Source organism: Ambystoma mexicanum, chromosome 14 (assembly GCF_040938575.1).
Source record: "Ambystoma mexicanum isolate Mex_15411 chromosome 14, UKY_AmexF1_1, whole genome shotgun sequence".
NCBI lineage: Eukaryota > Metazoa > Chordata > Amphibia > Caudata > Ambystomatidae > Ambystoma > Ambystoma mexicanum.
In genome coordinates, this window is record NC_090940.1 from 435,808,059 (window position 1) to 435,829,279 (window position 21,221).

General features: G+C 44.4%; 1 protein-coding gene and 1 long non-coding RNA gene across 5 annotated transcripts in view; one reads left to right on the forward strand and one right to left on the reverse strand.

Moving 5' to 3' along the window:
• Positions 1–2,502, forward strand: part of LOC138527309 (uncharacterized) — a 46,824-nt gene extending 44,322 nt beyond the window's left edge. Inside the window, exon 2 of the long non-coding RNA XR_011283882.1 lies at positions 995–2,502. This is a non-coding gene — a long non-coding RNA (uncharacterized lncRNA). The remainder of the gene's footprint in view (positions 1–994) is intronic.
• Positions 1–21,221, reverse strand: part of LTBP2 (latent transforming growth factor beta binding protein 2) — a 1,918,131-nt gene that overhangs the window by 1,645,970 nt on the left and 250,940 nt on the right. The window lies entirely within an intron of this gene.

Consider the following 21,221-nt stretch of genomic DNA (forward strand, 5'->3'; position numbering starts at 1 on the left):
CACTAAAGACCTTTGTGTGCACCTACAGGTGATCTTTACCCTTCATTGAAGAGGAACCTGGTTACAGTGCAGCCGGTAGAGAGGCCTTGGTCCAGCAAAAGTTACCCTCACTATTCCCTGGGGATGGTTAGGGGACAAAGATCTCCTCTGCCTTGGATGACTTCTGTCTTCCTCTCTATGGTAGAGGACTTTGTAATTGATAGAACTCCCAACAGAGGTCCAAAAGGTATCCTTATTTTTCTGTTGATGGACTAAAGAATGAGGGGGTGCACCTTCCCTTTTAAAGGGAAAATGTCTCAGGGGATTGGTCCGAAGCAAGCCTGTCATGAGGGGTGCAATCTGGGTGCCCTTTGCCTTATGACAATGGCAGATAGGTGCTATACAAGACCACTTACATTAAATTATGACATCACACCCAGAGAACCTTGCTTTACAGAAATCAAAATGCTGGGACCCTTCGCCAGGCCTACCTCCCCTTTATGGCTACTCTGACTCCACACCCTACCAAAGTCTGCGCTCTAGTGTGAGGGAGGCTTTTGTTATGTCAATGCCTGGATTTGAAGCACAGTTCCCAGAGGACATCCCAGGGGATGTTTCTATGCCTTGTGTGGAAAGGTATTAGTCTTCCTGCAGGAGAATCAAAGAGGCAGTATCCTGGCTACTGTTCAACATGGCAGCTGTGGTGACAGTCAGTCTTGAGTCCAAAAAACATCAGACCTGTCAAAGTTAGGCCTTGCGCACAGAGCCGTGTGACAGGGTCAGGGTCATGACCCTGTCAAAAGGTGGGAGGGGGGTGACCCTTCTCAAACTAGAGCAGGAGGCTCACTAAAATAATTAAGAACAAGTCCTGCCCCAGGTATGTGAAGAGTGAGTTGAGGGGTCAGCAGTCCCTGCACCCCCCATTGTGCCAATTATGTCAACACTGATGTCACTCCTATGATCTCAATGCCTCCTGATACAGTTGATTTTCATAGTTCCTTTTCTGTCTTTCCAGAACTAAATCTCCCACAATACAAGAGCAAGAAGCCAATGAAACCTGGACCGGAAGCAAACAACCTGAAGTGCCTAAAAAACAAATTCCAGTGGACTGTGAAATTGCAACATCATCCAACAACATCCAACAAACCAGAGAAGCTGAGAATGTATCCTCCAAACAGAAAAACGAACATTCAGCCCACAGCATGACAGCAGACTGTTTGTAAAACTGTGCTGGAAAAAAATGGGAGGGGGTACAAGGTTTTTTTTAAGCTTTTTCAGCTGTGTAGCCCACCTCCTGGGGGAAAGACATGCCCCGATTGGTGCAAGGAGACAGGTGAGTGTTGCAGTCAATTGGAGAGGGAGAGAGACACAGAACCACCAGAAGCACTATATAGAAGTAGATAGAAAGACAGCCAGAATTTGGTTCATATGGGTGGGGTTGCAGGTGGAGCTGGACGGGGACCAGGATGCCAGGCAGATGAAGGACAATGGAGTGGAGTATTGAAGAGTTGGTGGCAGAACTGTGAAAAGGTGAGGTATTTGAGAGAGGGGTATCAGTGGTGTATAGTGTAGTGTATTGTAGTGCAGTAAGTGGCCAGGTGGAAGCTTAGGACGTGAGATTGAGAGAGAGAGTGTTAGGAGAGAGTGGGACGAGTACAGAGGAGTGTAGAAGCGGGGTGCAAGGAATAGTAGTAGGATGTAGTAGAGTGGTTGGAAGGGTGTGAGAGTAGCGAGAATCATTGTAGTTGGAAGGTGATCAGGGCTCCATGTCCCTGATTTTGATGGAGAGGAGAGGAGAGTAGCAGTATTAGGTAGAGTAGTAGTAGTGAGAGAATGGGAGCCGAGAGAGCAGTAGCAGCAAGAGTAGCAGTAGTGGTAGTGTGTAGAAAGTTATGTAGTAGTAGTGCGAGTGCTAATCGTAATGAAAGTAGTAGTATGGAGAGCAGGAAAAGTAGTCCTAGCATGAAGAGAAGAGCGTAGTAGTAGTTTGTAGAAGATAGAGCCTACTAGTGTGTAAAAGGTAATAGTGGGAGGAGTGGTATTAGTAGATTGGGAGGAGAATTAACGTCCAAGGGTGGAGATAGTAACATCAGAGCGATAGAAGAGAACAATGGGGGAAGGAGTGCAGGTGGGTGGAGTTGGGCTGAGGGGGAGAGTAGAGGAAGGAGGCGAGTAGTAAAGAAGTCGGAGCTGCATATTGAGAAGGCACACATACACCGCCCGCTAGTACTAACCATTGCGAGTGTTGAGATATGCAGAAAGTCCCTGAGGGAGTCAGTGAGCCATTGTTTTAGGGATAATACCATTAGCACAAGGCAGTGTATAGGCAGTAGGCTTTACCCGCCGATAGCACTGGGCTTAAAGATTACTGGTCTAAGGTTGGAATTCCACAGGAGATGAGAGAGAGGGACACCCACACCCTTTGTCCAGTCGGTGCATCTGACCAACAAATGTCCTGTCTATTATCATTGCTTCCAGGCACAGTACTTTCTGACCGATTTGTAATAAAACCCTTGAAACTTTCTTGCAAGTCAAAGGATTACTCATGTCATCTATTAGAGCCAACACTGGTGTGATAACAAATTGTCTGTCTTTGTGGGATTCTAGCAGTCACCATGCCAAACTAAGCATGGCTTATCTTGACAGATGTGCGTGCCACCAGATTGTCTAGATTTCACAATCAGTTGAATTCAGATCAGAGGTCCAGACTGTTAAAATGCCACCTCTACCTACGGGAACTTTGTGTCCCAGCAGCTCTCAGGGATGCACAGATAACCTTTGAACATGCTATGTGTCAATACATAGATGTCAGTGGACTGGTTATAGCAAGGCATATGGGTGCATTACAATTTTGGCATGGAGCATTTTCAAGGGGGTCTAATTAGCAGGCCTCCCTTTCAGAAACAGAATTACCAGCATCATTTAATTTCATGAAAAAAAAACTGAGCTTGCACGCACTTACAGATAGCAATCCGGCACATATGTCAAAAGACGTAGAACAAAGGTTGCTATTAGATTTCCTGTGCATGTATTTTATGCAAGCAGGTGTGCATGGGCTTTGTGCGTTGTAATTGTTAGGGCTTTTCTGATTGCTGGTGCTCAGCAAGCCGGAGCCCGTCACCTGTGTATGAGTTAGTGGGTGGTAGAGTTGGGGAGTTTAGTGAGTGCTTGATTTGTGTGATGCTTGTTGTCTTGAGATAGTGTGGCAGATTGAGGGTGCTATTGTAGAATAGGTGGGTGCATCTAGGGTAGGAGATGTTGAGTTGGCTATTAGCAATCTTTCATCAGACATTAAATGCTGTGGACATAGCGTCAACGACCAGTTTTAGGCCAGTGCTTATGTTGTTCATAACATAAATCAGTATTCGTTTGTATATATTCAATGAAAAACCAGAGGATGATTGTGAACATAAATTATTTTTGGACTAAGAAATAACAGGTGTTGGCCGCAGTCCCTGGGTAGGAAGCTTTTACAACAGAGAACTGTTGGACTGGGTGAGGTAGACTGGGTGAGGTAGACAGGGTGAGGTAGACTGAGTCATGAGGGGGATACAATGCGAGCATAGGCTAGGGACCGCGACGAGAGGACACAACATAACTATTCTGACTTTGAGAACCTAAGGCGAGCATTTACATCATTACAATGTATAGGGTCTAACCCTGTATGCGGAAAGCAAAGTGGCGGGGCTCGATGGTCAGTTAGGAGGGCTCATTCGGCTACTAGCAGGAAGAGTTTGAGGCCTATTTTGAAAAGCTCCACCAATGAAATGGCTTTGAAGGCTAGGAAGGACCTTCCAGTGAAGAGGGGCATGTAAAGAAAAGGAGCAACAAGGGGTGAGGGGACTTATAGGATGCAAAGAGAGGAGGAGCAGTGAGTCCGAAGGTGAAGTATAATGAGATGCACTCTGTGAGATAGTGGGAGGGTAAAACCATTGATGGATTCAAAGATGGGGGGCAAGAACCTAACGAGAATATGGTTTTGCCTCAGGGACCATCCAGTGTTGCAGTTTGTAAAGGTGGGAAAGGATCTGGCTAGATTGAAGAGTGAGAAAAATAAAGGGGGAATATTGGTGCACTACTGAGTTTACATGTGAGTCTTTCTAATTCTTAGAGGTTATTTGACCCATAAAGGGATTTAAAGGATAGTTCCGGGACTTTTTTTTTATTGTCCCTACGGTTCGGCCATGTGTTTTTAAGCATAAATCGGTAGATCGTAGAAAACTTTCCTTATGGACCTTACCCGACTTTTCGTCCATTAACGCACTCGAAATCAGCCGTCATTTTCTGATAATCCTATCATTTCCCCCCATCGCCCTGGCTCACCTGCTTTTGCGGCACTAAATCAAATCCCCCGCCCCTGAGCCTGACATCAGCAGACGCGTACCGCCCATTTCCCAACGCCAAAGCACGTTTCGTGTCAACAATCGCTGCGCCTCAGCTAATGAAGTGTCGCCATGGAAATGGCAGGACGCCTCTTTCCTCAATAAGTATAAACACACCGTTTCACAACACACAGCAGCAGATTTTCGATTCCATTACTCTCTCTGTGTTACTTTGAGTATTCTGTGACTCGTTTCTGTGCTCTGGTCAGCTACCTTCGCCGCTTCTAGGCCTTGTGAACACCTGTACCATCTCTGTAAATTATTTTACTTTCTTTACCACACAATGGCTACAATAATGCCGTATATGTACGAGCCCGAGTACACCGAGGAAGAACTACTGGAAAGGCAAGCACGCGAAAACGATGGGGATTCGGACGGCAGTTGGGAGGACCAGTCAACGGATGAAGAGCCTGGACAATGTTGCATGGACGGCATCTCCACCTGGTGCACGTGCAATCGGTGCGAGCTAATGCCAACTGAGGAGGAGAACTGCTGCTGCCGTGAAAATTCCGGGTGCTTGGCCTACATTTCGGAAGGCGAGCCAAGTCCGCAATGCATCACCGAGCTGCCAGAGTTCAGGGAAGCCTGCCTCTCACGGACCGTGTTGAGGATGATGATGGTGCTTATGCACGAACTTCGCGGCACTGTTCGTCCGCGTAATCCTAGTAACGAGTAAGTATACTCTGGTTGTGATGTCAGTGATGCTACTACTATTTCATGGTCGTCTCCCACATATAAAATTACATCTACATATCATTCGAATGCATGTAAATTGGTTCCATATTGTGCATTTTCTAGATAGAATTTTTTTCAAAGCAGAATGACATTTTTTACCTGAATCGACAGTGATAAGAAAGTTTTGTCATTTTAATACAGTTTGCATCTTTCATTTTCACAGGTGGTACAGGCTGGTGGCTTCACGGGAGGCTCGGACACCGCGTTCGGAGAGTAATACCTGCCTGTGCGGTACTTGCCATTAGACAACATTTCCCCAGCGACAGTGGACAATACCGCGGATTTTCCCTGGATGTGCTGCAACTGGAACTTTACAATGTGTAATGTTTATTATTTATGTTCAATTGAAATTAAGATCTAAAATAAAACCCAACATATATTTTAACAATGGTTGTTTTGATTTTTTAAATGAATCTAGTGTGTCTCCATTGAATAGTCTTCCTGTGCCTTGTCTTGTCACACCACATGTCTCCGGCCAGCATCCTCCCTCACGCTGGCCGGCCACCTTCAATCCACATAACCGTTGAACCCATATGCAGCAGACATACATATGTTATTTTGCGGGTTGGCATCAAGCCTCCCGGCCTTGCCTCCTCCCCCAAAAATACTTACCACACCACTTTGTTCAAGCGTTGGCAATAAAAGGCCGTTGGATTTTATTGATACAAAACATGGTTATAGGTAAATAATCAATATGGTTGATCATAATAAATCATCCTTTTGGGCACCGGGTACAGAGATGACCCCCTCTGGCCCGTGCCGCCTTGCCACCACAGGCCAGCCTGCTGCTGACTAACTGCCTAGGCATCCAGGGTCTCCAGGGTGAACTGCACCCATATATTCTCCTGGGAGGGTGAGGTATTTATAAACTCATCCCCTGCCTTCCATGTACTAGATCCTGCAGCCTGCCTCTTACATGCAGTTAGATGGCCTCTCCTTGGTGAGGCCCTGCGGCAAACGAGTCTTGTCTGCACGACCACCGCCCCAATCCACCCCCCCCGCCCTATCAAAGGTAGTTTGCACCGGGGTACTTGTGCTGGCAAGTGGAGCTGTCAGGGAGCGATAAAGTCCAAGAGGTGCCAAAGACCATGTACACTTCAAAGTGGTCTATAGAGCATGGGTTGTTGTTCCCATGTCTACCTCCAGACCCCGTGTCTCCTGCCAAGCATCCCCCCTCACGCTGGACGCCCCCCTGCAATCCACATAAGTGTGTCTCCTTTCACGAGTCTTCCTGTGTCTTGTCTGCACGACCACCGCCCCAATCCACCCCCCGCCCTATCAAAGGCAGTTCGCACCGGGGTACTTGTGCTGGCAAGTGGAGCTGTCAGGGAGCGATAAAGGCCAAGAGGTGCCAAAGACCATGTACACTTCAAAGTGGTCTATAGAGCATGGGTTGTTGTTCCCATGTCTACCTCCAGACCCCGTGTCTCCTGCCAAGCATCCCCCCTCACGCTGGACGCCCCCCTGCAATCCACATAATGCCACGACATATACACGTCATTCACAAACACACCCCTGTTTCGAATTCTTTATAACCCACTTCATATTTGTAATGAGAACTTCTTTGCGCTTTGCTAGTCAACCCGTGAAGGTGCTGGTTATCTGCTCTTCGTCTCTGTGAACTTCCGTGACCACTTCGAGGAAACTCGTCAGTTTGCAACCTGTGAACTGCTCCCTGTTCTACGACAAGAAACTACTCTGATCCCTGCATCTAACTGTTTGTTCGACAAGGTAAGGCCATGTACCATAATCATTTTGCGTCCAATTTCTTTTCGTTCAAGACAGTACATGCAAGGAACTAGTCACATGTTCTGAGTTTAGTCAAATTATTTTTCTATTTTTTTAAAGTTATTCAAATACTTATCCGCATGTGAATAACATGTATAGTTCCAAGAACCAAAACGAACCTTGCATTGAACCTTTTATGTGTCATTTAATTTTTTAACACATTGGTATTCATAGAGAATTGTTGATCTTTACTTTTCAGAACTTTCCACAATGCCTGCCTGTTCCATTGGCGGTTGCCCTTCGAAGACCCATAATAAATCTGAAGGTACTATAATGCATGTTTTCCCTAAGACAATAGATCAGATAAGAGAATGGGTCCGATATTGCGGATATCCACCGTCTGAGCTTGAAAGTAGAGTCCTAGAAGTCTTTGCGGACAAGAGGGGTGATCGATACCGCATCTGCAGCAGGCACTTTAGCTCAGACATGTACTCCACATCATTGCTAATAAAGAAGAACACACCGCGAGCGAAGCGAAAATTGCTCTCAACCGCTATTCCCACTCTATTCGTCCACATCCCTCCACTGGTGAGTCAAGTTTACGTATTTATCTCTCGGCCTTGCGGTAGTGTGTAGCATTTGCTAACAATAATTTCCCCATTTATGTATCCACTCAATATGAAGGCGGAAGATTCTCCATCCGTGTCGTTATTGCAGTCATCAGCCACTTCAAGCGCCTATCGGGTAATCTTACTTAGCTATTCTGCCACTGACTTGTTTTAGGGATGTAAATCAATAGTTTTAATTTATCGTGTGATTATTTTACCTAATGGTACACCCTTGTACTCGTCCTGTAGTCTTTGTTTTCAGTTTTAATTATTGTTATCCAAAATAATGCAAGTACTGTCTTTCAGGGAGATGCTGAGGAGTCCAACGCATTGACGACAACCGTTGATGTCACTCAGATGCTCGAGGTACGTTTCCGGACAGTTCCATCGATGGAGATCATCAGATCTTGCATTCTTGTAGCGTGATTGTTACACACAATGTTTCTTTCGTTTTTAGCCATTGATATGTCCTTCTGTCGTCGCCCTCCTATGTGTCTTCTTTTTTCAATATTGTGTTCATTACTAATGAAAGTCCTATGTTTCAGGGAGTCGATGGAGCATTAGTCCAAGAAGAAGGGGGAGCATGCAGTTACGGGTCGGCGCAACAGCTTGCAGAAGTGTGCACCGCAGTTACATCGTCCCTTGATGTTCTTATGCATTTCGAGGTATGGATACTGACAGTAAATCATATTACGTGATTACATCCGCTATACTTCCTTCTTTATTAACGCAAGTACTATCTTTCAGGGAGATGACGGAGCTTCTTCTACAAGAACATCACCCCTAGTAGTTGATGCAGATCTCTGGGTGGTGACACTTCCAACGATCGAGCAAATCGAATCATATTTAGATATCCATTATTTATTTTAGACAACTGATCATTTGTGCAGGTCTATTTAGATGAGCCGTTGACACCTGCACAAAGTTTATGTTCTTTTTAACAAAATAGAAAACCATACTAATGCAATTACTGTGTTTCAGGGAGTCACTGAAGCATCATCTTCAATAATATCATCAATGGAAGTCTATGAGGAGCCCGAGGTATGGATCTTGACAGTTCCATCTAACTAGATCAACAATGCGTGAATAATTGTCGTTTGAATGTTCTACACAAAGCGTTCATTCGTGTTTTGCTATTGAGATGTACGTGGGTATTGGTCCCCAAGTACATTTTGTGTTTTCAATATTATTATACATACTAATGAAAGTTCTATGTTTCATGTTTCAGGGAGTCGATGGAGCGTCAGTGCGTGATGGATGTGCTTATCATGAAAATATAGTCGTTGCAGCGCAAGAGGAAGTGGAGATATGCACACACGAGTCGGAGCAACAGCGTCCCGATGTTGAAGTTCGAGGCAAGAAAGTTTCAAAGAAAAGAAAGCAAAAGAGGATTAGTGTCCTGGTCACTATATTATGTTGTTTTTCACTGTTAATAGTTCAATACTGTAAGTTGTGTTTAAACTGAACATCCCTTTTCCAATCTGTCCTCTAGTTGCGAGTGGGTGTACGAACTAGATCTACACAGACAGTGAAGCGAACGAGAGATGTTGCTTGTCAAACCTTTTGGCAGGGACTTGAGACTGGAGATGCATCGTGCCAATGGGAAGAATATGAAGTGATTGACAACGGAGCTATACCACATCCAGCCATTGATAGTGAATGTCCTCCTGGTAGTTGAAGAAATTGTTTTATTCACCCATCACCGGAGAAGGAATAGATGTTGCAATGGAAGAGAATGAAGTGGACGACAATGAAACACCATCAATATCACTGAACATAGCGGAAGACGATATCAGAGATTCTACCTTTCATGTGAGTGACATGTCCTCAACGTTACAGGCCGAACCAGCTGGGATGTAGAGTGACAGTATAAGGAAAGAGGCCAAATTCATTGTATTCGATAGTTGTTTGATTGATATTATTATTCGGATGAAATGTGGGCATTCGGTTGGTGGGGAAGTATGTGGGGAGCCATTGATTAATGTGACTCTTGCAATTCGAGGCACTAACCTTAAAATACATGCCACCTGTACAAAATATCATCCTTTCTCATGGTCTGCACAACCCATGCTGGGGCAACTGCCAGCAGGCAATCTACTTTGTGCAGCGGCTGCACTTTTTAGTGGTTCAAGTTTTAAAAAGTTAGAGTCTTTCTTTCAGTTTGTGGGAATTCATTTCATTGCGAAAACTCAGTTCTACAAATACCAAACTGTTAATAAGTAAATGACCACGCTTCCCGTTGATGCTTGTCTTTATAGAGAGGCTTTATTTCTTTAGTTCATCCAAGAGAAAGGCCCCCAGCTGTGGCTGTCCTCCTGCTCTCAATCCTCTCTCTCTCTGCTGCTAGAATGTGGAACCTTTGCTTAATCATAACAACAAAGGTTCCTTGGTAACTAGGTTACATGGCAGCAGCTGAATTGATGTGATTGTAAACTCAATGAAGTTAATGTAACCACCTCCTAACACCTCCCTTCCTTTTACCAAAATATAAGTATTTGCCTAAACTAGATAATAGATTTCATTGAACATAAGTAGTTCATTGTTTACATAGTATCTGATACACCGCTATATGAAGAAATAATTAAATTGCTTTAAATACCTTGCAGTGCAGTTACAAGTTGTTGTTTACCTTTTTGCAAATTGCTATCCTCTCCTTGTACCAGACCCCACCCCCTTTAACAAGCACCGAAGATCCCAAATCTTTAACAACTTGTTTGGGCTGTGAAAATATGGATGCACCTTTGCGCACCTTGGTGGGAAGTTTGATCTTGATCCAATCACCTTCCTCAAGACTGAATTCTCTACAAGCATTCTTCCTGTCATATTGCTCCTTGGATCTGACCCCAGATTCAAATATCTTCTCTCTCACTCCCTCCAGATCTATTCCTACGAATTTTGACCTTCCCATCCAGCCTGGACACATGTGTGAGTTAGGTTTCCTCCCTCTTAATAGTTCAAATGGGGATACACCCGTAACACTGTGTGGTGCTAGTCTATATTGGAATGTTCTCTCCATTATGGTCCTGATCCAGTCACCTCCTGTTGCTACCGCAATTCTAATTGCATCCATGAGAGTGCGGTTGAAGCGTTCTACACACCCATTGGTCTGGGGATGATATAATGAAGTGGTTACTTGTTCTATTCCATGGTTACTCAAGAACTCTCTAAATTCCTTGGAAACCAATTGGGTCCCATTATCTGATAAACACTTTCTGGGGAATCCCTCTCTCCAAAATAATTGCTCCAAGCATTTAATGATGCTACTGCTGGATATGTCTCTTAGTGTAAATATTTCGGGCCACTTGGATAATAAATCTATGACAACCAGTACATAGGTGTCTCTCCCACCCTTGATATTGAAAGGCCCTAGTAAGTCTAAAGCAACCTCATCCCATGGAACTGTGGATGGCTTTCTAACAGTCATGGGTACTTTTTGAATCCTGAGACCCTTATTACCTTCAATGCAATCACAACAATTGTTGACCACTTCTTCAGTGTCTTTGTCAAGATTAGGCCACCAAAATTCTGCTCTAACCAAGCCTTTGGTTCTAGGCAGTCCCAAATGCCCAACATGAGCTAGCTCAATTATTAATTTTCTCATTTTAATAGGTACAACCATCTGATGTCCTCTATGTAAGTATCCTTTATCAATCCAGAGTTCTTCCTTAACTTTGGCAAACCCGCCTAAATCACCAATATAGTTTCTTATTCTGTTCTGCGTCACCAATGTTAAAACTCTCTGGTACAATTCATCCTCTGAACATGCATTGTCCCACTCCTCTTTCTTTACTGACTCATGAACCTGAAATATTTCAACACCTTTCTCACGAGTCAGAGGAGACTCCTCAGACACTGTTTCTCTCACTACTGATCTGGATAAGGCATCAGCAACTACATTGGTTTCACCACTAATGTGAAGCATATCATATTGCAGGCCTTGTAGGGATGTCACCCACTTCATGATGCGTCTGGAGACTCCCTCCAGACCACCTTTGGTAAATATTCCTATTAGGGGTTTATGGTCTGTACATACTGTGAATTCTCTGCCCCACAAATATCTTTTGAACTTTTCCACTCCCCAGACACAAGCCAATGCTTCCTTTTCTACCACTGAATATCTGTTCTCAGGTCCTTTGAGAGATCTAGAGGCAAATGCTATGGTGTGTAAGCCCTCCTGATCTTCCTGCATTAGGACTGCCCCAATACCATAGTCACTTGCATCCACAAATAGTAATGAATGTCTACTTTCTTCAAACGTTTTCAAGATGGGTGCATTGACTATAGCATCTTTAATCTTACCAAACTCTTCCTCACAAGATTCATTCCACTTGAACGTAACACCTTTACGAGTCAACATCCTCATGTTCCTTGACAAATTTGCCAACCCTCTAACAAACTTGCCATAAAATTCAACCAGACCTAGAAAAGATAGTATATCTGCTTTGGATTTTGGTGCTTCCATCTTGCGAATAGCTTCTATGGCCTTTTCTTTGGGTTTGATCCCTTCACCTGTAATTTCATGACCTAGATATTCAACTTTGTCAGTTTTGAATATGCATTTCTCTAACGATACTGTAAGGCCAGCCTCTTTGAATATGTTCAACACTCTCTCTAACCTTTTATCATGTTCTGCTTCATTTTTCCCACATACTAGCACATCATCCTGGTAACACATGACACCTCTCTCTCCTCCCAGTAATCTGTACATGACGTTCTGAAATACACTAGCTGCTGAAATCAATCCAAATGGCATTCTTATACATCTGAAAAGGCCAATAGGGGTAATGAAAGCTGTGAGATCTCTCGAATCAGGGTGTAATTCTACTTGGTGATATGCAGATTTGAGGTCAATAAGAGAAAATACTTTGGAATCAGACACCCCTGCCAATAAATCATCTATTCTGGGTAAAGGAAATTTGTCAGCCACTACATTTTTATTCAGGTGTCTAAGGTCTATGCATATCCGCAGAGATCCACTGCTCTTTCTCACTATTACAATAGGACTAACCCACTCTGAGGAATCAATTCTCTCTATCACCCCTTCACTTTCCATTTTATTCAATTCACTCTCTACATCTTTTCTCAGGGCCAAGGGAATGGTCCGTAATTTGGCAACTTTGGGAATGGCATCCCTTTTCAAACGAATTTTGTGCACAAATCCCTTCAAGCACCCTAACTTAGTGCCACTCATATGCCCTCTGGCCCCTTCCATAACAATGCTCGAGACCGATTTTCCACCAGATTTTCCACCTTCAACAGTCAAAACCTGTTCTGGGTGGCTTGCTTCAAGTCTTATCTTGAGCTCTGCCTGATCGCTCCAGGACAACAGCTCTCCACCTCTGTTGGCTACATGGATAGTCCCTAACGCCTTCCTGTCTTTGAATTGGAGCTCAGCTTCAAAGCACCCTAAAATTTCTATTGGCACATCTCCATAAGCATCTGCTCTGACTACATTCTCCCACAATGTACAACATCCAAATTTCTCCTTCCACACTTGCACACTTATCAAAGTATAATCTGCTCCACTGTCCATGAGCATTGATACTGGCACCCCTCCAACTAACACAGTTGCATATGGTTTCTTTTTCTTGACCTTCCCATCAATGGCATTGACTGAAAATATAACTTCTCTACCAGCATCATCAATTGATATAAATTCTTGATCTGCATTGACTTCATGTATTTGACTTGGGGCGGTATAAAAATTCCTACAGCATCTAGCCATGTGTCCTCTGACCCCACATTCATTACATATAATGTTTGATGCATAACATTCTTTGTCAGATGCTTTGTGATATAGACTCCCACATCTAAAACACCTCCTAATTGATGCACCTCTAGGATAACCAGAGTCCCTGCCACCCCTGAATGTAACATTCTCACTGGGCGACCCTCTGGTAGATGCTCCTTGTCCCCATGCTCTGGTAAAGGGACCTTGGCGACCCTCAGGTCTCCTACCCATTTGCCAAGTGCGACGCGCAGTTGCCGCACCTCTCTGCATCACTCTCGAAACCTTATGTATGGCAGCTTCATTGTCATCAGTTTTGGGCTTATCTTGAGATGTATTATCCACTTGAAGCATTTGTATACATTTGTCTGTGTGTTCTATCATTTTCGCTATCTCAATTGCTCTATCAAGAGAAGGATTTCTTTCCTTCCATAACTCCTTCCTGATGTTATCATTAGAACACTTAATCATGAGTTGGTCCCTGACATGCTCATCTCGACAATGGTCAAATCTACATTTGATGGCTAAACCTCTAAGAGCAGTTACAAATCCCTCAATACTCTCTCCAGTTTTTTGAGTTCTCGTGGCAAATTTGTACCTTTCAAGAATTATATTTTCTTCAACACAGTAGTGTTTGTCTAATTTTGCTAATGTTTTCTCATATGGACCCCCATCAGGAATGTCTGGAGGTTCTGGTAGTTTTTTGACCACTTCCTGTCCTGCGGCACCTAAACAGTGAAATAGGAGCGCCTCTTTGCGCTCATTGGAGAAATTGGGTCCAAATGCTGCCAGTCCATATTTTTGAAAACCCTCTTTCCAGTCTATCCAACGCACTCTGGGCTCACCTGGTGTAGGCAGGAAGAAAATTGGGGCTGGGACGTTTGCCATGTTGTGAATTAATTAATGTCACCCCCAGGTAGGAAACCTTACACAGCCACACTGTCACTTACTTGTACTTAAATTTTATAAGGTGTGATTTCAGGTGGAACCTGTGCTGATATTGTCAGCGCTGTCTGTGGTAGTTGCAATTTGTGATCCACAGGCCAGCCTCCTCCGTAATCCACAGGTGATCCAATTTGTGATCCACAGGTCATCCAACCTCCTCAATATTCGTGCTCAGCTCCAGTATGCTTTTATGGTTCTCTCCACTGCCAGGCACTGACTTCTTTCTTGGTGCTCCGCTCCAAAATGCGCTTTGCTGGTTTACTCCACTCCAGGAGGATGGCCGTGTTTCTCGCCTGCTATTGCACAACACATATAGTGTAACACTCCGTCCATTTGCATCCAAACTGTAATCAATATTGCTGCAGTGTTGCTGCTGCTGGGGGGCTTTTCTCCTTGGCCCAATCCTCGTCGCCAATGTTAATAAGTAAATGACCACGCTTCCCGTTGATGCTTGTCTTTATAGAGAGGCTTTATTTCTTTAGTTCATCCAAGAGAAAGGCCCCCAGCTGTGGCTGTCTTCCTGCTCTCAATCCTCTCTCTCTCTGCTGCTAGAATGTGGAACCTTTGCTTAATCATAACAACAAAGGTTCCTTGGTAACTAGGTTACATGGCAGCAGCTGAATTGATGTGATTGTAAACTCAATGAAGTTAATGTAACCACCTCCTAACACAAACCGATTATCTATTTCCAGCCATTAGCGAAGCTTGGAGAATGGAAAAAATGTCTATTGATAGTACATTTGCGGGCAAACGGTTCAGGCTAGCCGGTGATGGACAGTGCGACAGCCCAGGATTTTCAGCCAAGTACTGCACCTACCACTTTCAGGACATGAAAAGTAAGAAAATTGTGAGTTCGGTGGTCGTGAAGGATTCAGAAAGTACATCCTCAGTGCCCATGGAGAAAGTTGGCTTTGTAGCATCATTGCAAGAACTACAATCGCGGGGAATGGTGATCGACCTGATAGCCACAGACAGACACGTTTCAATTGCCAAGACAATGAGAGAAGAGTACAAAAATATAAATCACCAATTTGACGTTTGGCATCTTGCAAAAACAATCAATAAAAAAATGTTGGCTGCAGGTAAAAAAAAAGATATGCAAGGTATTTCACAGTGGTCCAAGTCAATCAGCAACCATCTTTGGTGGAGCTCAAAAACATGTGGAGGGTCGTTGGAAATTCTACTGGAAAAATGGCGGTCAGTAATGCTACACTGTAGCAACGTTCACCGCTGGACCACAAACCAACATTTCCACAATTGTGAACATGGCCATTTGTCCACAGAGGAGGCACGGAAGAAGAAGTGGTTGATTCCTTCATCACCCACTCACAAAGCCATTGAAAAGATTGTATTTGATAAAACTATAACAAGAGATTTGAGGGGACTCTGCCACACAGGAGATTTGGAGGTGTTCCACAATATGTGCCTAAAGTACAGGCCAAAACGATTGCATTTTGGCATGGAGGGCATGATAAATCGGACTCTTCTAGCGGTCTTGGCACATAACCATAATGTTGGCCGTCAACAAAGTAGGACGACCGGAACTTTAGGGACGCTTCGCTACAATAAGGCCTTCACTAAAAGAAGTAAACAATGGGTTATCAAACCAGTGTTTGAGGATATGCAATATGACTTTATTGAGAGACTTATTGTTGATGTCCTAGATAGGCACATACATGGAGTTGTGAACGAACCTGTGCAGGGGACAACTGCATTGCCACCCAACATTGCCTCTGTTCCATGTCCACCTAAAGAAGAGCTCATTGAGAAATACACATCACGGTTTAAATGATTGTAATTTGATTGTCTGTTCTCTCGAGTCTCCTCATGTTGCAGGCCCATTGAATATGTGTAGCTATGTATTGTGTAAATAAAAGTGATTGCTCTGTGAGTCCTGTGAGATGGCCTTACACTGAATGTAGCTAACTAGGAATGTGTGCTCGTTCAAAGTGAAGGTCAGCTGCTTTGATTTTTTTCTCGGGTGCCGGAATGGCCCACGACTCAGTATAAGGTTCTATTGTTATTTGACCTTGATAGGCCGGGACCATCCCGAAAGACTTCTTTTTGGGGGTGTGGGGCAATAACGTAAGAAACGATAATGAATATAATTTCAGAAACGAAAGCCATTTAATGTTCGTTCATTAGAAGAAATAACGTCGGCATAGAAGGAGTGGTATTTCGGGGCTGCCCTACGCACAGACACAATGGAAAATGCAAATATAATGTAAGTAACTCTTTAGATGAGTTTATACCGCAATTTAATTACTATACAGTAGCTTTAAAGACGGGTTAAGTTGTACTTGTTCGTTCTATGTGGCATATTGTTTTGTACCGCGCACTATCTTGAGGAGAACCATCTCCTTTTACGGAAGCACCTCAAAACCTTCCTCTTTGCTTCTGCTTTCTCTCTCCCTCTCCCCTGCTACAACTGGTCCACTGTCTGCGACCTCGGTCCTGGGCCCTTCCACTCTCCACCTGCACTGCCTCCCTGTCAACCCCTGCACTGGGGGACTGTCTCAGTATTCTACAGCCCCCCCTTGACGTATAATACCCAGTTGCACTGTCCTAGCTATGAAATAATTTCCCGACCTAATATATAAAATGAATAATTTTAATAAAGATCTGATGGTGAGACTAATTTCATTTTTTATGTTTTTAAAACAGGTACATCCTTCATTATTGTATGTGTCACGAGTACCAGACACCGGCGGATGGCTTTTACAACCGCCAGTTGCTTCTCCGCGTGAACAACGTTACCACCCTGACCATTTTATGGGACGATCGCCAAGTACAAGTATGCCCTTACGCGGTACTAACGGCTAGATGCAACATACAGACCGTTGTGGTGGCCTAGTGCCTCGTTGTTGGAACAGCCATGCGATTATCAGTGCGACCGAAGAGCTTATTTTATCGTAAACCAACACCCTGTGTACTGCACACGAACATCGCTTGCCTCAAGACGAACTATTTTGGATCGAGAGCAAAGAAAAATACAAATCGCAGAATATTCTCTAAACATTTGATGTCCAATAAATGTACTTTGCCAAATGGCCAATCTTGCCGTTTGCTTTTAAACCACAGTTTCAGAATTGTGGCGCTGTATTGTGAGATGATCTAAGACCCTGTGTACAGCAAAGGAACATTGCGTGCCTCAAAACAAACTTTTTGGAACGTGAGCAAATAAAAATGCAAATCGCTGAATATTCTCTAAACATTTGATGTCAAATAAATGTACTTTACCAAATTTACAATCTTGCGGTTTGATTTAAAAGTACAGTTTCATATTCCGAATTGTGGCGCGCTGTGTTGTGTTGGTTCCGGGTTCTGTGTGGAGTCGCGTAGAAGACGCCTGGGCGCGTTTGCCTACGCAGCACAGTCACGTCACGGATAGAGGCGGGGAATATGAATGTTTTGATAAAGTCTGTTTCAGGGGCGGGGGATTTGATTTGATTTAGTGTCGCAAAAGCAGGTGAGCCAGGGCGATGGGGGGAAATGATAGGATTATCAGAAAATGGCGGCTGATTTCGAGTGGGTTAATGGACGAAAAGTCGGGTAAGGTCCATAGGAAAGTTTTCTACGATCTACGGATTTATGCTTAAAAACACATGGCCGAACCGTAGGGACAATAAAAAAAAAGTCCCGGAACTATCCTTTAATGTGCGGGGGAGTAACTATGGTTTTGGCACAAAACCACCACAAAATAATAAAGAAACAAAGATGGTTCAAAATCAGGGACGTCATTTCACCAAAATGCCACGGTAGCGAAAGTGACATCACGAGCCTTGACCTCTGATGACACCACAGGAAGTGATGTCATTTGACACCACACCCCGAAGTGATATCACGGGAAGCGATGGAACACAACCTTTCACCCCTTGACAAACCAGGAAATGAATATCAGTGCGTATAGGCCCATATTACCAAATTACTGTGAATGCAAGCAGACATCCAAGGCCAAACGATAATGATGTGTTAATAACTTACGCTCAAGCGCTTCATCTAGAACAAATACACATACAATATAAGCCAACCTGTGTTGGTACTCATTTATCAACCTCAGCAGGATGAAAGGCTAAATTGACCTTGCCACGAATTGAACCTGCAAGCTGCAGATCACACACACATTACAGCAGTGAGCGCTCCACCCACTGAGCTATATTAACGGCTATAGCTAACAGAAAAACATCCACTCCAGAAACAAAGAGCCACAAGCTGCTGGTCACAGCCCAGAAGCCTCCATTTTAAAAATAAATAAATAAATGTGACGCCTGGCGACCCCCAAATGACGTCCCTGTTCAAAATTCGAACCCTCCCGATTGAAGAGGGTGCAGGTCATAAAGTTTGAGCCCAAATGAGATATATGTCCCCTGTTCGTCATGCATTATGGGGCGGAGGCGATAAATGGCATGCACAAAGGGAAGGCAGATGCATCGGAACGGACACCTACGTGGCAAAGGCAGGTCTGTCCTTTCCAAAGAAGTGTGCTTTGTAGTGTTGGCAAGGGTGCATGGCACTGCTTATAGACCATGAGGCCGACAATGATATGCTGCTAGTGTCACAGTCATGGCTTGCAAGTGAACTGGTCCTCATGTTCAAGGTGTGGAAATTCCAGCCAAGAAGCTACACATGGCTTTTACTAGATGCATGTGGTGTATGTGTGTGGCATGTTCTACAGTACCATCGAGACACAGAGTTCAATACAAATCCACCTAGGTGCTGGTTATTGGTGTTTACCTGGGTTATGATTGACATGTCGATGACACTAGGCCTTGTTTATTGGCTTAGACATGGCTTTGCTCCAATCATACATTCAAAGGAGAGGTCTTGTGTCCCCTGTTGTTGCCACTGTGGGCCAGTGCAAAAAATAGTAAAGGGGCCTCACCAAACCCTGTGACAGTTAGTATAGTGAGCCCAAAACCATGCAATTGGAAGTTGCAAGGATGTGTAGGATGCGTGGATGCTGCGTGTAACCCTGAGTGCTATGGAGGAGTCAGATGTGGACCTCCAGGCTCATTGCCCATAAGAACACAAACTACATCTCCTGGATGAAGCTTTAAGAGAAACAATGCATCTGGGTATTTCCTGTTGTTCTGTGAGAAAGGGTGTGGCCTAAGAGACCTGGAAAGGGCGTGGCCTGGAGGGGAGAGACAGACCGTGGTAACGTGGCCTGAAGGTTAGAACATGGTCTAGCTGGGAAGAGTCTATCTTTTGGAGAGGAGTCAGACCAATGTAATGGAAGGGAGAGACAGAGTGTGGTAACGTGGCCTGGAGGTTAGAACACGGTCTAGCTGGGAAGAGTCTATCTTTTGGAAAAGAGTCAGACTGGTGTAATGGAAGGGAGAGACAGAGCGTGCTAATGTGGCCTGGAGGTTAGAACATGGTCCAGCTGGGAAGAGTCTATCTTTTAGAGAGGAGTCAGACTGATGTGATGGAAGGGAGAGACATAAAGTGGTAACATGGCCTAGAGCTTAGAACATGGTCTAGCAGGGAACAGTCTATCTTTTAGAGAGGAGTCAGGCTGTTGTAATGGAAGGGAGAGACAGAGCGTGATAACGTGGCCTAGAGGTTGGAACATTGTCTAGCCGGAAAGAGTCTATCTTTTGGAGAGGAGTCAGACTGATGTAATGGAGGGGGGAGACAGGGCGTCATTTTTGGAGAGGAGTCAGACCGATGTAATGGAGGGGAGAGACATGGTGTGGTAACGTGGCCTAGAGCTTATAACATGGTCTAGCAGGAAAGAGTCTATCAATTGAAGAGGAGTCAGACCAATGTAATGGAGGGGAGAGGCAGGGTTTCGTAACATGGCCTAGAGGTTATAACATGGTCTAGCAGGGAAGAGCTTATCTTTTGGAGAGGAGTCAGACCGATGTAATGGAGGGGAGAGACAGGGCCTGGTAACGTGGCCTAGAGGTTAGAACATGGTCTAACTGGGAAGAGTCTATCTTTTAGGGACGAGTCAGACCAATTTAATGGAGTGGAGTGGCAGGGTGTGGTAACGTGGCCTAGAGGATAGAACATGGTCTAGCGGGGAAGAGTTTATTTTTTGGAGAGGAGTCAGACCGATGTAATGGAAGGGAGAGACAGGGCATCGTAACGTGGTCTAGAGGTTATACCATGGTCTAGAAGGGAAGAGTCTATCTTTTGCAGCGGAGTCAGACTGATGTAATGGAGGGGAGAGACAGGGTGTTGTAACGTGACCTAGAGGTTATAACATGGCCTAGCAGGGAAGAGTCTATCTTTTGGAGAGGAGTCAGACAGATGTAATGGAGGGGAGAGACAGGGCGTGTTAACATGGCCGATGGGTAAGAACATGGTCTAGTTTAGTTTTAGTTTAGTTTATTCATTTGTATTGCGCACCGGACCCGAGGGTATGAGGGTGCAGGAGCAACAAGGTTATTCACAGCTTGGTTACAGGTTACTATGCATTACAGTATTACAATGTGACAATGGAGGCAAAAGTATACAAGTTTACAATAAGGCAAATAGTTTACAAATTTACAAATAAGCATACTTTACATGGTATATGGCGGTGTGGTGGGCTGGGTAGTATTAGTAGTCGTCGTTCTTTATCCACTGGATATAGTTTCGTCTGAAGTGTTTATATGTTTGGGATGTCCTTAGGGAGGGTGGTCGGGCGTTCCAGTGTTGGGCTGCTTTCACCTGGAATCAGTTGCAGCCCTTTTTGGTGCGTTTGAACCTGGGAACTAGGAGCAGGTTTGCGTTGGAGGTTCTGGTAGGTCTGTTGGGGGTATATTTGCTTATTCTATCGAGCAGGTAGCGTGGGGCAGCGTTGTTGAGGCATTTGTGTGTTAGTGAGGCTACTCTGAGCAGGATTTTATCTGTAGTGTTGAGCCAATTATGGGTTCTCCTAATGTTGGAGATGTGTTCTCTCCTGGGAATGCTGAGCGCTGCTCTGAGAGCATTGTTTTGTAGCGTCTGTATTTTGTTAGTGACCTGCTTGCTGGCTTCTAGGTAGAGGGCATTACAGTAGTCAAGTTTTGATAATAAATGGGCTCTGGCTAACGTAATGCAGCTCTGAGTGGATAAGAAGGATTTGGCTGCTCTTATAAGCTTACATGTGTAGGCCGTGGAGGATGCCATAGAGCTAACCTGTTT